The sequence below is a fragment of the Meles meles genome, chromosome 20 (genome assembly GCF_922984935.1).
Source record: "Meles meles chromosome 20, mMelMel3.1 paternal haplotype, whole genome shotgun sequence".
Taxonomy (NCBI): domain Eukaryota; kingdom Metazoa; phylum Chordata; class Mammalia; order Carnivora; family Mustelidae; genus Meles; species Meles meles.
The window spans coordinates 53,034,070-53,048,358 of record NC_060085.1 but is presented as its reverse complement, the minus strand read 5'-3'; the positions used below and the strand labels follow the sequence as shown (position 1 = coordinate 53,048,358).

Genomic DNA, 14,289 nt, shown 5'->3' with positions numbered 1-14,289 from the left:
ACCGTCCAGGACTTATTACAAGTCAGCAAATGAAGGTCTCTTAGAAACCATCTAGTCTGACCTCCTCATTTTACAGATGGAGAAAGTGAGACCCAAAGAAGGAAGACAGTTGAGCAGGGCAGATAATCGCAGACCTTAGGCAGGCTTGCCCAAGACCTATCCACCCAAGGCTGGGGGTGACCAGCCCTGGAGTTACATGTTCTTGCAAGATCCCCAACTCACAGATTGCCCTCTAGAGATATTTTCTGTAGGACCTACCACAGGCCCCTGAATCTGTAATCTTAGTTTCTTACTTGGGAAATGGAAATAATCAATGGGTTCTTTATGAACTTTGAACTAAAGAGCATTTTATGTACATTCATAAAATGCCACTTTGTCTTTGCCATCATTTTGTTCAGGATGAAACCTCATGGTGGAGTTACCTGAGAGCTGAAGTCATCGGTGGCATGATTTGGGCGTTCAGATTTCAGAGCCACCCTGTAGACAGCCTCAGAGACAGTGACAAGGCGTCTGCTACAAGTTGGCTTTCTATTGTATTCTAGAGGCTGTGTGGGTACCCTCTCTTGCTACCCACCCACCCCCCAAACTGGGAGACCAAGATAGTCTCAAGAAAGTAATAAAACTCTTTGCCATGACCTGTGGCTTCACAAAACCCACCTACACACACATGGTCTAGAGTCTTATTTCTGAAATACATACACTTTTTGCACACCTCAACACATACCCTGCTCAGATATGCTCAAGGAGACTTATACACATGCCTCTGCAGCCACAGGCATGCTCCACCCTGTTCTGACACATACAGACACACATCTGTACATGCATGCCTGATTGCATGGCCATGCACACACACACACAAACACACATGCCTGATTGCACGGCCATGCACACACACAAACACACACATGCTCACATACATGCACCTAGCAATTATGATCATGAACTTTCGGTAACAAAGAGGGAACAGAGTTATTATTTTGCGTGAGTCAGAAAATGTCCATTAACTATAAAACTAAAAATAGTTGGCAAGAAGAAAATTGGAGGTCAACCTAAAGAACTTTGTAACCACCAATATTGGCACAGATTATCATAGAATAAAGGAGTAAGCTCCCTGTCAAGAGAGGCATGCAAGAACAGGCAGGACTTGGCACAGGTATTATAAAGGGGCTTGGTCATCAGGTTTTTTGACTTCTTAAGTCCCTTCTAGTCTCTGGATTCAAGTGAGCTCGGGGAATCTGAGCCTCTTCTCACTTTTCTGTCAAGTTTTGCAAATAATGGTGCCCCTTTGATGGTCTCTGCTCTGGGTATGGTCTTCCTGGGGTATCCCTATAGTAGAAGACAGCATGGCTAGGGACCAGCTCCAGGCAGACCTGATGTCATGGGGTATCAGTCACTAGAGATGAGCACACCAGAGCCCTCAAAACCTGGCACTCATTTTATGCCAGGTCTGACCTTACGGAGGGGAAGGTGGTAGCTCTGGCCTTGTCAGTCCCTTGTAACAAGGAGGCCAGGGTAGCAGAAGCCCTCCTCATTTAGGCATTGCAAAGCAGAGGTGTTGGAGACTGAAATATCTAGAGAAGCTGGGAATGAGTAGGGTGGACTGGAGAAAGACCCCTTAACTTGGAGTTGTGTAAGACTTGAACCTAGCTTCTGACTGCATCTGAAACCCAAACCCAACTCCCTTGGATTACATCACTACACAGAGGTCTCAGAGACTCTACATGAGGTGTGGAATACAGGCCTGGATCCCTCTCCTCTTCAGGAAGCTCCTCAGAGCCATTAGAAACCCCAGGAGAGAAAGAAAGAGCAGACGCGGCTTGAGAAGGACCTTTGAAAGGCAGAATAAGATGATAGAAGGGCTGGCCCATGCCTCACTGGAGGAGAGGGAAGCAGGCCCCCAGCCCCTACAAGTTGCCCCAACACCAGACCTGGAAGGAGGAGAGCAGAGGGTAAATCTAGAAAAGCAGAGGGAGGAGAGTCTTTGCAGGCCAACGTGGGAGGTCTCTTGGATGTGGATACCTTCAGGGTCCAAGGATTGGTGTCTCCCGGGGCCTTGGAAGCACTTTGGCTTTTGAGCTCTTTAGCTTTCTGATAGAACTTGAACCTTCTTGAGAAACTAGAGGACATAGGCCAGGGCTCAGGAAAGAGGCGGCCCAGGGCAAAAATGGGGAGGCTTCAGGGGGTCCTTTAAGGCTCCCAGCCCAGCTCTTGGGATTGGAGAAGGGAATGACACTCAGGGAAAATCCTTCCCAAGGATTTATGTGAGATTCATCCCTGGAGCATCCTTGGATCAAAGAGCTGGCTCAGGTGGGCAGGGCCTGAACCCAGATCTGCCAGCACTTCTGTGGCCTTGCATGGTACCTTTCACCTCAGGGCCTCCATTTCCCCCATGTGGAAGCCATTCTTGCTCTAATTGATTCTGTGTCCCTCACTGGCCAGGCTCTGGGCTGAGTCCTGTGCCCTGCATGAACTCACATCTTCCCAACAACCTTGTGAGGTGGGGGTGATTATCATCTCCATTTTAAAGATGCAGCAACTGAGGCCAGAGAGCTGGTTTGGTTTACCCACAGTCACTCAGTGATGGCAGAATGAGGGTTCTAACCCAGATCTTCCTGACTCTAAGCTCTAGAGGGGTTCTAACCCTAATAAGTATGAGACAAATGAAAAGTGATTTAAGAATCCATAAAAGGGGCACCTGGGTGGCTCAGTCAATGAGGCATCTGCCTTTAGCTCAAGTCATGATCTCAGGGTACTGGGATCGAGCCCCATATCAGGCTCCCTGCTCAGCGGGGAGACTCCTTCTCCCTCTCCTCCCTGCTTATGCTTTCTCTTGCTATCTCTCTCTCTCTCTCAAATAAATAAATAAAATCTTAAAAAAAAAAAAAAAAGAATCCATAGAAGGAAGGAGATTTGGGGGATAGGAGGAAATTCACAGGAGATGGCCCTAGAGATTGTGGGTCTAGGGACCCAGACATGGGGTAGGATGCAACAGGCAAGGAAGAGAGGACATTCCAGGTAGGGATTCCAGCCACGCAACATGTGCAGGTAGGACTGCTGGGGCAGTTGCGATGATGGGGGTAGAGGAAAGCCAAGCTATACACACCTGCCATGGCCTTGCTTAATTTCATTTCGGGGCTTGGAGCATCGGCAGTAGGCCTGTGGCCCTACACAGCTTGGGTGAGGCTGGGGTCCCCGGGCCTCTGTCCCCCGGGAGGCTGCATTTGCATCTGTCCAAGTGCAGATGGTTGGTGAGTGCAGCTAGCAGCCCCCACCCCCACCAGCACCCCCTTCTGTCACTGGGACTAGGCTGCTCGGGGAGTGTGGTGCAGCATTATTTTTAGAAGTGGCACCATCTGTTCAAGGTGCTGGGCGGATTCTGTTCATCTCTGCAGTGGCCAGGACAGCCATGCCAAGTCAGGGGAAGAGCTGCAGAGCTGGCCGGCTGGGACGGTCACTAATCAGCACGCTGGCCTCCTTGGATGTAGGAGCCAAAGAGATTCTGCAGGCCCTTGGGGTGTGGGATTCTGGGATCTGGGGTCTGGGGCTGCCAGTGTGGGGGCTCTGGAGCCACAGCAGCCAACAGAGAGAAAAAGCTCAGCATAGAGGGGTTTCCAGTACCCCCATGTACCCCACATGATCCCCAGGCCAACTTCCTGGCAAATTCTGGATGCCCTACCCTGACCTTCTCCCTGACCTCCAGCTTTGTGTGGAGAACAGCCAGATGACAGGGACCCTCTGGGAGACCTAACACTGGTGTGGGAGAGAACACAGGCTTGACCAGTGTAATCCAGAACCCAGACACTTCACTGTATCCCACTGCCTGAGCCGCCACTACCCAGAGCTTCTGAGTCATTGCAGAACGGAGTTAGGCTGTTGATTGTGAGCAGGGATTCTGATGGCAGACTTCCTGAGTTTAGATCCAACAGTTATGTGACCCTGAGCAACCTCCTTCACTTGGCATAACCTCTGTTTGCTCATCTGTAAAATGGGAAGCTAGTAGCAGCTATTTCATAGGATTTGCTGCAGATATGTCAATTTGATGTCTGTAAGCCTGTGGCATGCTGTCTGGATGCATTCAGCATCAGTTATCCCTACCATCGAGCTGACAAGTTTCTACTTCTCAAATGCAGCCTGCATTCTAAGATTCATTGTTCCCAGTGTCTTTCCATAGCTAGATTGATTTCTCAGTAGTGGAGCCAGCATTCATGGAGATTGGTCCTGTGCTGGGGGTTGGAGAGACCCCATTCTCAGGGAGCTCATTGTCTAGCAAGGGAGGCAAGCTGGCAAAATCACCCCAAGATAGGGGATAGAGAGTACAAAGGATAGAGTACAAAGTCAAGGAACAAACTGCAAGTGATGGGCTGGCAGCAGTAAGGGGACTGAAATTTGAAGCACAAGATTTGGAGAGAACTTCATGAAGAAGTTGGCATAGGGTTGTGCCCTTAAGAGGAAGGTTTGGATTAATGGAAAAGCAGATGCAGACAATGCAAGATAGAGGGTAGTGTTTGCACAGGGTGGGAGGTAGGTGCATGTATTAGTTGTTCAGGAAATGCAGAGTCCACTTAGACCAGAGGCCAGGGAAGCTGGCTCCAAGCCAGTCAGGCAGGATCCTGGATGCCATGGTCATGAATATGTTTTTTCAAATAAGTACCAGGAGGGTCGCCTGGATGGCTCTATCAGTTGAGCATCTGACTCTTAATTTCAGCTCAGGTCATGATCTTGGGGCTGTGAGATCAAGCCCTGCATAGGGCTCCAGGCTCAGCAAAGAGTTTGCTTCCCAATCTCTCCCCTTCTGCTCTGCCCTTCCCCTTGTTCATGCTCCTCTCTCTAAAATAGATAAATAAATCTTAAAAAAACAATAGGTGCCAGGACCCAGCAATGTTTTTTAATCCAGAGAGTGGTGTGCTCAAATCCAAGAGGCAACATCTTGTGGTGGTTTTAGAGACAGGTCCCAATTCTACTCCTTGTTCTACCACTCAGCTGTCTGACCCTGGGCATGATGTTATTTTACCTCTCTGAGTCTTAGTTTCCCATCTATAAAATAGGCATAATTATGCCTACGTCTGGGGTTATTTGGGTTATATACCTTCAGAGCCAGCACAACTCCTCACATATGGAAGCTGCTCAGTAAATGAGAGTCCTCACCAGCATCATTTGGGGGAGACTGAAGGACAGGGAGTGAGAGGCCAGGTGGGAGGCTGTGGATGAGGACCTTGAACCAGAGTCAGGAACCCTGGTGGCAAGGAAGAGGCAGGAGCCAGAGCCCTGGCCCCACTGCTCCCTGGGTCTAGGTACCTGCTTGGTCAAGAGTCAAGGGTGACCCTGATAATCAATTCTGGGACCTGGGAAGGTGCTTATGTGTCACAAGTGACTCAGGGTTCACAGAAGGATGAGAACATTAGGAGAAGACCTGAAGGACCTTCAGAGGATACATTTGGCAGTCAGAGAAGGTGTGTTCTAGAGCTTGAGAGAAAGGGCAGGGTGGAAATGTAGGTTTGGGAACTACTTACGTTAGGATGAAAGTTGATACCAGGTGGGTGGCATTGCCCAGGGAGAGTAGTTCATTAAAGAAGTTCAGAGCAGGACCATAGGAAAAGGTTACAGTCTCTATTTGGCCCAAAATTGAGAAGTCATGCAGACCCCTGGGCAGAATTGGTCACAGAAACCATAGGAGTTTGGGAAGAGGTGGTAAGGGCCATAAACATGGCAAGGGTTTGAAGACTGAAAAGAGCACTGGAGCTGGCTGGTTGGAGTTGTCCCCAGAAACCACCTAGCAGGAAATGGCATTTAGAAGGGCAGAGACAGGAGCCAGGGGTGATTTTGAGCCAGAGCCTGGGCCACAAGAACAGGGTAGGGTTCTAGAACCCAGAACTGGAGGAGTGTTGATTATAAAAGGAAGAGAACTGAAAGAGAGGCTGGCATGAGAACCCCAAAGTGCTAGGGCAGTGTGATTCCGCCACCAGGTTAACTCATCTTTGCAGGCTTAGACCTAGGGTGCCCCGGAGTGATACCAACAGAGGTGGCACTGAGGGAAGCGCACAAGGAGCAGCCCTCTTCTGGGGTCCCCCAAGCTCCACCCAGAGAAGCCTTTATCAAAAGAGGAAGGAGGGGAAACCTTGGCCACAGGGGAGGCAGCTCCTTCTTTCAACTGCTCCTCTGGCTTCCTGGCCTTTTGATTCACCCCCTTCAGTTCTGAGGCCAAGTCAGTGGCCTGACAGAGATTTCTAGCTCTCTACCAGGGAGACTCCAAGGGAGATAACCTGGGCTGAGACAAGGAAGCCAGTGAGTGTACAGTCATCAAACTGGAGCAGCTCTGCTTCAGCCTCGAAGACTGGCCCTGGTACCAAGACACAGAATCTTAAAAACACCCCCCCACACACCCACACATATACCACTCCCTGCCAGTGCCTGCATCATTCTGATTCCCCTCCTTCTTTGAATTCAGAAGTCCTTCTGATTTTTTTCACCCCTCTCCATTAGTTCTGTCTCCTGGTCTCTGCATTCTCAGGCCACACAGAATGACTTTCTTGCTAGCTTTAGTTTCCTTATTCTCTGATCTAGACCCCAAAGGACTCATGCAACTATTCCATAACCTCCCAACTCAGACTCATCCCCTGGAAGGTCTGTGGATGAATACCGCACTCTGCAGAAGAAAGAAAGTTAACAGTCAGACTGAGATGCCACCCCTTAAATATGGTCACAGAAGGAACCAGAACTAGAAGACCATGCACAATGCAAACAAATGAATCGCTAATGCTGAGATTTCCGCCATCGGTGACAGATGGCACTGATGAGCCAAGGTGGGTCTTCTGCATGTGCACATAAATGGCCCCTGAGTGGCCCTTTGCACAGTATCATTTTATTGGCTCAGGCCTGTCTCAGGACACCCCATTGCCTGAGAACCTGGCTTTATACAGCAGCACCAAATCACTGGGGTTACCTCCTCATGCTTGCTCACAGAACTCATGGAAAAAGCCCTGTGTCCTCCCTACTCCACCCACACTCAGAACCTCGGGCTCCCCAATCCTGTACTCCATTGGTCAGCACTAGAGTCCTGGAGAGCTCCTAGGGACACATATAACCCTTTGCTCTGTGTCAGCACCATAATGTATGGACAGCTCCTTGGCACGTGGTCCTAAAAGCCCACCCCAATACTCAGTCAGCACCATTGCCTCAGGGACAGCTCCCAGTGGAGACAGTTCCTCTGTGCCTGCCTCTTTGTCAACCCCTGGTGTGGGGGTAGGGGAGGTGCACCATGACCCCATAGACAGCACTCACCCCTGGTCAGCCTGCAAGAGAGGGGGGCCTGGGGTTCTCAGGTTTCCTGACCTCACGCACTCAATCCCTCCCAGGCACCTACCTCTGTCCAACCATCAATACTTCATCCCCAGAGACAGCTCCCTGGGCCCCATTACTCCACAGCCAGAGCACTGAACAAGCAAAACCCTGTGCTTCACTATAAAAAGCCAAAGAAAAGGGCAGGAGCCTGGTCTGGTGGAGAGAAGGGTGTTAGTGAGGGGGCAGGCTTAAGAGAGTCTGCATGTATATGTTTGAGATCTGGCTCTGCCACCCCCCAACCAAGGACCTTACACCAGTAACTGTAGTCTCTTTCTCTGCTTTCTCCCCTGTAAAATGGGAGTGCCAGCAGCCCCTGTGTCATATGGTTGTTGTGAAGGACTAAACGAGATACCAAACATTAAGTGCATAGAAGAGCTTGGCATATAGTAGGTATGACCCAGGTGTTGGCATGTAGTAGGTATGATCCAAGTATTGCTGTTATCATGATTTTTTTTTTTTTTTTTTTGTCCTTCCTTCAGGCCTCTGCTTATAATGCATGGGAACAGAGCAGGGTGTGAGAGGGAATGAGGCAGATAAAAACAGGAGAGGACACTATCACTATAGCTAGTCAGGACCTAGAGAGTAGGCAGTCAGGGCTGCAAAAAGGGCCTTAAAGAGCTCAGTGTAACTGTAGGGAGAGTTGTACACGGTGAGAGATGAGGCTGGGGAGGTGGCCAAAGCATTTTTCTAAAACCAGAGAATGCTGTCCAAAGCAGCTTATCTGCCTGATCCCAGGCAGAGCCTCCACCCCAGCCTTCTCACTGCATGTCCCCTCTTGCAGCCCAAATCTCACCTAACACTTTTTTGCCTCTTCTAGGCTTTCTTGCCTCCATCTGCTAGTGACTTTACTGTTTTAGCTTCATCAGAAAACTCTCAAAGATTTTTTTTTAAGGAAAGAATTCTAAACAAGGAGCACATAAAGGCTATAAATCTTAAAAGGCAGACACTGCTGTGCAGAGGTCCAGGGTGGGACAGGAGATATCAAAGGTAGCAGATGAATTCTGATCAGCTTGTGATTCCCAGGTTCCAGAGCATTTCTCTTTCCTTTTGTCTCGACCCAAGCAGGACTTGGCCTACAACTGGGTGATGCTAAAATGGTCCTCTGATACTGAGCATCTGTCCAACCTACCCACTTACTTATAGAAAAGGAAACTGAGTCACAGAAGAGAAAGCACTGGTCCAAGGCCATACTGTGAATCTGGTGAAAGGTAATGGGACACAGAGAAAAAAAACCAAAGGCTTTGGACTTGAATGAACAAATTTAAACTATGCCAAATGCTATCCGATAGCCTTGGCCATCTAAAACATCTCTGAGCCCCAGTTTTCTTACCTGTAAGGTAGGAACAGTGACCCACACAGCCCATGGAAGCATTTGCTAGTAATCACTATATTTTTTAAGATTTTATTTATTTGAGAGAGAGAGTGTGTGTGCACAGAGATAGACAGAGAAACAGACTTCCTGCTGAGATGAGAGCTTGATGGGGCTCAAACCCAGGACCCCGAGATCATGACCCGAACTAAAGGCAGATGCTTAAATGACCAAGTCCCACAATCACTGTTAATAGTAATGGTCAAGCCAAGATTGGGATTCAGAAGATCTGGCAAGAGTCATTTGGGTTACATCATCCCAAAATCTGAAGCAAAGTTGTAAGGATCATTTGACTCAGCCTGCAGATTCTGATCATGAGGTTACTGGGGCTCTTTGTGGCAGAGTGAGCAGATCTCAAATGGAAGGAAGAAGGGTCTAAGCACCTCTCTTGCTCTCCTCAGAATCCCAGTGCCCAGGACAGGCCCTGAGATGCACCTCTCCAGGATTATTTGGTGGGTAGAAGGATGGACAGATGGAAGGTTGGAGAAGTAGACAGATAGATGGATGGACAGCTGAAGAATGAATGGCTTGATGGATGGATGGATGGGTGAATGGGTGGGAGGGTGGATGAGAGAGTACATGAGGAGCCTATAGGACCAGAAATGGGGTTTTTCCTACCATCTACCATTGACAGCTCCTCTGGAGTGTGGGTGATAGTGCAGGGAGTTGACCCTGGTGGGCAGCTAACTGCTGAACTGACCCTCACTCAGGCCAGACAGGAGGGTGAGAAGCTATGCCAGAAACCCTAGATCTCTCACAGCCCACCCCTTGGCCCTGATTCTGCCATCTGTGCCTTCAAGGCTGATGCGTGGTTGTTTCTGTGGGATTTTTTTTTTTTTTTTTAGATTTTCCTTTTCTGGTTAACAGGATAGGAGTTTTCTAAAAATAGCACTAAATTCGCTTCTGAGGTATTCATTTTCAATTCCCTTCCTCTTTCTTCATTCTCTCTCCCCAACTGTGAGAATTCCAAACCGAAATTGTCATTGTCAACTTTGATGCACACCCATGAGTGCGTGCACACAGACACACATACTGTGGGGCTTGCACACTAACAGACATGGATGCAAACATCTCTGCCTCACTCACACTCACAGACACACACTCATGCTGACACACTCCAGTAGACCTGTAGAGCAAGCCGTGTCTTTCAGGGTTACTTACAGCAAGGACATATGTGCTGACACTTCACAGGGACCCCCGAACACACCCGTGAACATAAAGTCACTTCTGGGCCCAACCCAGCGCCGGCATTTTCACACTCCTTCTGACTCAGGTGTGCCCCAGACTACGTACTGGCTGTGCTGAATGTCCACCACAACACACTCACACAGACCCTCCATACCCACACTGACATGCATACCCACACTCCCATAGTCACTCCAGATCCACCAGGCTCTCTATTTCTCATATACATGCACACACCTAAAGGACATTCCCTCTCTGAGAGGGACCATGACTTTCCAGGTGAGGCTGAAGGAGAAGCAATTGTCCCTCTGCCGCCAGCTGCCTGGCCGAGTTTAGCCATTCCCGGGATCAGCACCAAGGAGGCAGGTTCCATCACCAGGGCAGGAAGGCCCTACTGAAAGGCCAGAATTTACATCCAGGAGACAAAAGGAAATGTCCTGCCAAGGAAACTAGTTAGTTGGGACCAGAACAGAAGGGAGATTTCCTTGTATGTTGTGCTCACAAGCGAGGACCCTCCCCAGCCTTCAGACAGGTGCCAGTGGCATTGTGACTATGGTGCAGTTGGCCTGAGTTCTGAGCTAAGGACAGCAGTGTGGGGGTGAGCAGAGGACAGAGGCAGGGATTAAGTTAAGTTAGCAGTGTAAGAACAGTCACCATTTACCAAGTTCTTCCTCTGTGCCAGGAATTGGGCTAAGCTCTAGCTTGATTAGTTCTCCCAAAACCCTATGAAGTATGCTGTCCAGTTGGCTCTGTTCAGGAGGAGGAAACTGAGGCACAGGGAGGCGTTAAGAGCCTTGCCTAAGCCACAAAACTATCAAATAGCAGCACCAGGCATCACCCAAGATCTGTGTCCCTCACATCTGTCATTGGTACTACTGACAATTCAGAGGAAAGAGAACTTTAAAAATACATATTAAGGTGGCATTTAAATTCAGCACATCTTAAAACAGAAGGGTTCTGCATCCGACAGTTATTTTTAGCGCATATTTCATTTGTAATTGTCCCAGCTCCCATCCTTCAGTTAGGATTGAAAAAGCTGTTGGTTTGGGGTTTTGGTGGGGTTTTTTTAATGCTTCCTTCAAAAGACAAATTCCTTCTTTGTTAAATTAACTCCAAAAAAACATTGCTCCTTCCTCTGCCAGCATCCCTCCTGGCAAAGACTTTTTATTAAGGCGTCCCTAACCTATTCTTGAGTCATTGAAATGTAACAATAGTCATTTAAATGCTAATAAGATGAAATGAAATGCATAAATCTAATATTATCAGAACCTTCTCCTGGATTCTGAAGGGCCTTGCCACATCACAGCCTAAAGGGACCCCAGAGAACACATCCAATTCCTTCACTTTCCACATGGGGAAACTGAGGCCCAGGAAGAAAAGGGCCTTGGTCAAGGTCATGCAGCTGGGGCTTAGAAAACAAAGAGGGACTTTTCAGTGGGCTCCAACCCCAGTTGGCTGTGTGACCCCAGATATGTTGCTTAACCTCTCTGGACCCTGGCTATATGCCCCACACAGGCTGATGTCTCAGGTAGCTCAGGCTGCTATAACAGAATCCCATAGAACTGAGTGGCTTAAATGACAGAAAATTGTTTCTCACATGTCTGGAGGCCGGGAAATCCAAGACTGAGATACTGGCAGATTCAGTTCCTAATGAGAGCCCTCTTCCTGGCTTGCAGATGGCTGTCTTCCACTGTGTCCTCAAGTGGCTTAAGAAAGATGACAGGAGAAATCCTGTCTCCTCAGAAGAACACTAATCCCATTCAGGAAGGCTCCACCCTTATAACCTAAACCCCTCCCAAAGGCCCCACCTCTTAATACCGTCACACTGGGAATGAGGGCTTCTACCTATGAATTTGAGGGGACACATCCAGTCCGTACCAATGGACCACCTGTGTGCCCATTGTATTGGGCAGAGGTGACCATGTCAAGTTGAGTGCTGACTGCAAATGAAGCTCATCATAATCATGAGATGAGAGGTACACTTGCTAATATTGGGGTGGGAAGGGGGGTCATGCAGAGGCATAGAAGCCAGTGATGCAGAATGTCCCTTCCAGGCCCAGAGCCTCACACAGGGGTATCCATGAGGCCTCAAAGCAACCTATAAGACAAGTAGTTCAATTCCACTTTGCAGACAAGGCCCAGCAAGGCTAGGTGACTTCTCCAAGGTCACACAGCTCATTTAATCTCTTAGCCATAGAGCAGTGGCTTGCGTGGTATTTCAGAGTGGCAGCAAAAAAATCAGAGTCCGGTGGGCTTTGGCAAAGGAGACAGCTGCCTGCTCCATCTTTAGCCTCACACCCATGTACACAAAGAGAAACTAGGAGTGGAGGGTGGGGGTGGGGGGTGTATATCTCAAAGAAAAAAGGTATAACTACTGACTCTGCTATCTTTCCAAACCACAGCAGACCTATAACATCAACGGGTTAGGAATCAACTACTCCATTTGATAGATGGGGAAACTAAGATTCAATGATCTATCTAAAGTCATACCTCCCAGGGACAGATGACCCAAGGACTGAGGCATTCATTCACCAAGCAATTATCACGTGCTTCCTGAAGGCCGGGCCCCATACTAGGTACAAAATAGACATGGCTACTGCCCACACAGAGCCCTCCGGCTCCCAAGGAAGGGAGACAGAGAAGTAGGTCCAAGCAATAGAGTGTGAAGTGCAGGATGATACCAGAGGCATCCAGAGTTGGGAGCATTTACACAGTCCTGGGTGGTCAGGGAAGGCTTCCAAGGAAAGCACGCTGTGCTGAACAGGACAGACCACTGTCAGGGTGGGAAAGGCACAGGTAGTGGAGAGCACTCTATGGCAGATACTGGGCGACTATGGAGTTTTCAGTCAGCTGGTGAACTCTGTACAAGCTAGCAGGTCTTCTGTTCTGCCTGCCTGGAGATCGTTTGTGTGGCATCCTATAGGCTCTTCTGTGCCAGTGGATTCATACTCTCAAATCAAGCAAATCTGACAGTCAAATCAAGTACCAATGTGAACTCTGCACATTAGGACCACCCAGGATGACCAGAACAGGGGTGGTTGCATGAGAGGCAAAGAGGGGACAAGGGGGTGGGGCAAGGGCTGCATCAGAAGAGGTAGCTGTGATGGGAAATCTCAAAGAAGGAAGTTTGATTTTGTTTTCATTTCTTTTCAAAAAAGGAAGTTAAAGATCAGTCGCTACAGAGGCAGACTTCTGATTCTTTTAACTCATTTTGTCATCCCAGAATTGCTTCCCTCCTTACACACAGATCTCTTCCTGCACCTTTTCCTATGCCTCTCTCAACCCTTTCGTAACAGACAGTTGCATATTTGAGTTTCTTTTCTGTTCATTTTTTGGCTTAAGTCCTGCTTAACTTACATGGGAAAGAAATATTCCCTACTCACACTGAGAAGAAAGATCTTTCCTGATACCCTGGGCAAGATCAGATCTTCCTGCTCTGGACAGCTGTAATAGCTATCACTCCCCATTATGGCAAACTCTTCATGTTGTAGAAGTCATTCATTTAATTGTCCCTCCTCCACACCATCAGCTTCTGGAGGGTAGGAACTATATCTGGATCATCAAGTGCTGGGCACAGAGTAGGTGTCCGAAACACAATTATTGAATGGATGATTGGATGGATGGATGGGTGGGTGGATGGTTGAAGATCATTGTTTGTCTTAACATAATAGTTAAAATCGCCAGTAGCCCATTAACTCATGCCTACTATTGTTATCATAAATATAAGTACTCCTAACAATTCTCACAGCTCATGCTGCCAGAGATGTAATTATCAGTGACTGTGAGACACACCACAGGTAGCATGGGGACAGATCAAACAGCACCTTGGGTTTAGAAAATCCCTTGTGGTTTGCAAAGCACTTTTGTTCACATATGGCACTTCATTTACCCATCGTAAGAACCTCATGAGAGCGATTCACAAGGGGAGGCAGCAAAGTGTCTTGGTTATGGGTGTGGCTCTAAATGCAGACTGCCTGAGTTCAAATCCCAGGCCTGGCACTCACTAGCTATGTGAACTTGGGAATTTATCTCACCTCTCTTGGCCTCGGCTTCCTCATGTTGCTGTATGGGAATAACCAGACTTCCTACCTCATAAAGTGCTTATATGGATTGGTAATAATCACAATAATTATTGAGTTCTTCTGATGTGCTTGATTTGGTTCTAAATATTTTACATGAAATAACTCATTTAAGTCTCATGATACCTATGAAGTAGATACTATTATTCCCTCTCCCTTTTTTATAAGATGAAACTAAAATTGCATGCTTCCCATTCTACTGGGAGGTGGAGGGGCTAGAATTTGAATCCAGAGACTAGTTTCTAGAGCCCCTGCAGTTAACCTCGGTGACACCTCTACATAGGCATCCTGGGTCCCCTCCTCACTTGCTTCTGCTAG

General features: G+C 48.2%; 1 protein-coding gene across 14 annotated transcripts in view; it reads left to right on the top strand.

The window, feature by feature from the left end:
• ATP2B2 (ATPase plasma membrane Ca2+ transporting 2) overlaps window positions 1-14,289 on the top strand; it is a 367,384-nt gene that overhangs the window by 235,687 nt on the left and 117,408 nt on the right. The window contains exon 1 of one of the 14 annotated variants that reach the window (XM_045990364.1): window positions 6,781-6,800. The exons of the other annotated variants lie outside the window; for them this stretch is intronic. The gene's annotated coding sequence lies outside the window, so the exon portion shown is untranslated. Of the gene's footprint in view, window positions 1-6,780; window positions 6,801-14,289 lie in introns of those variants that run through there. 14 annotated transcript variants of the gene reach the window in all.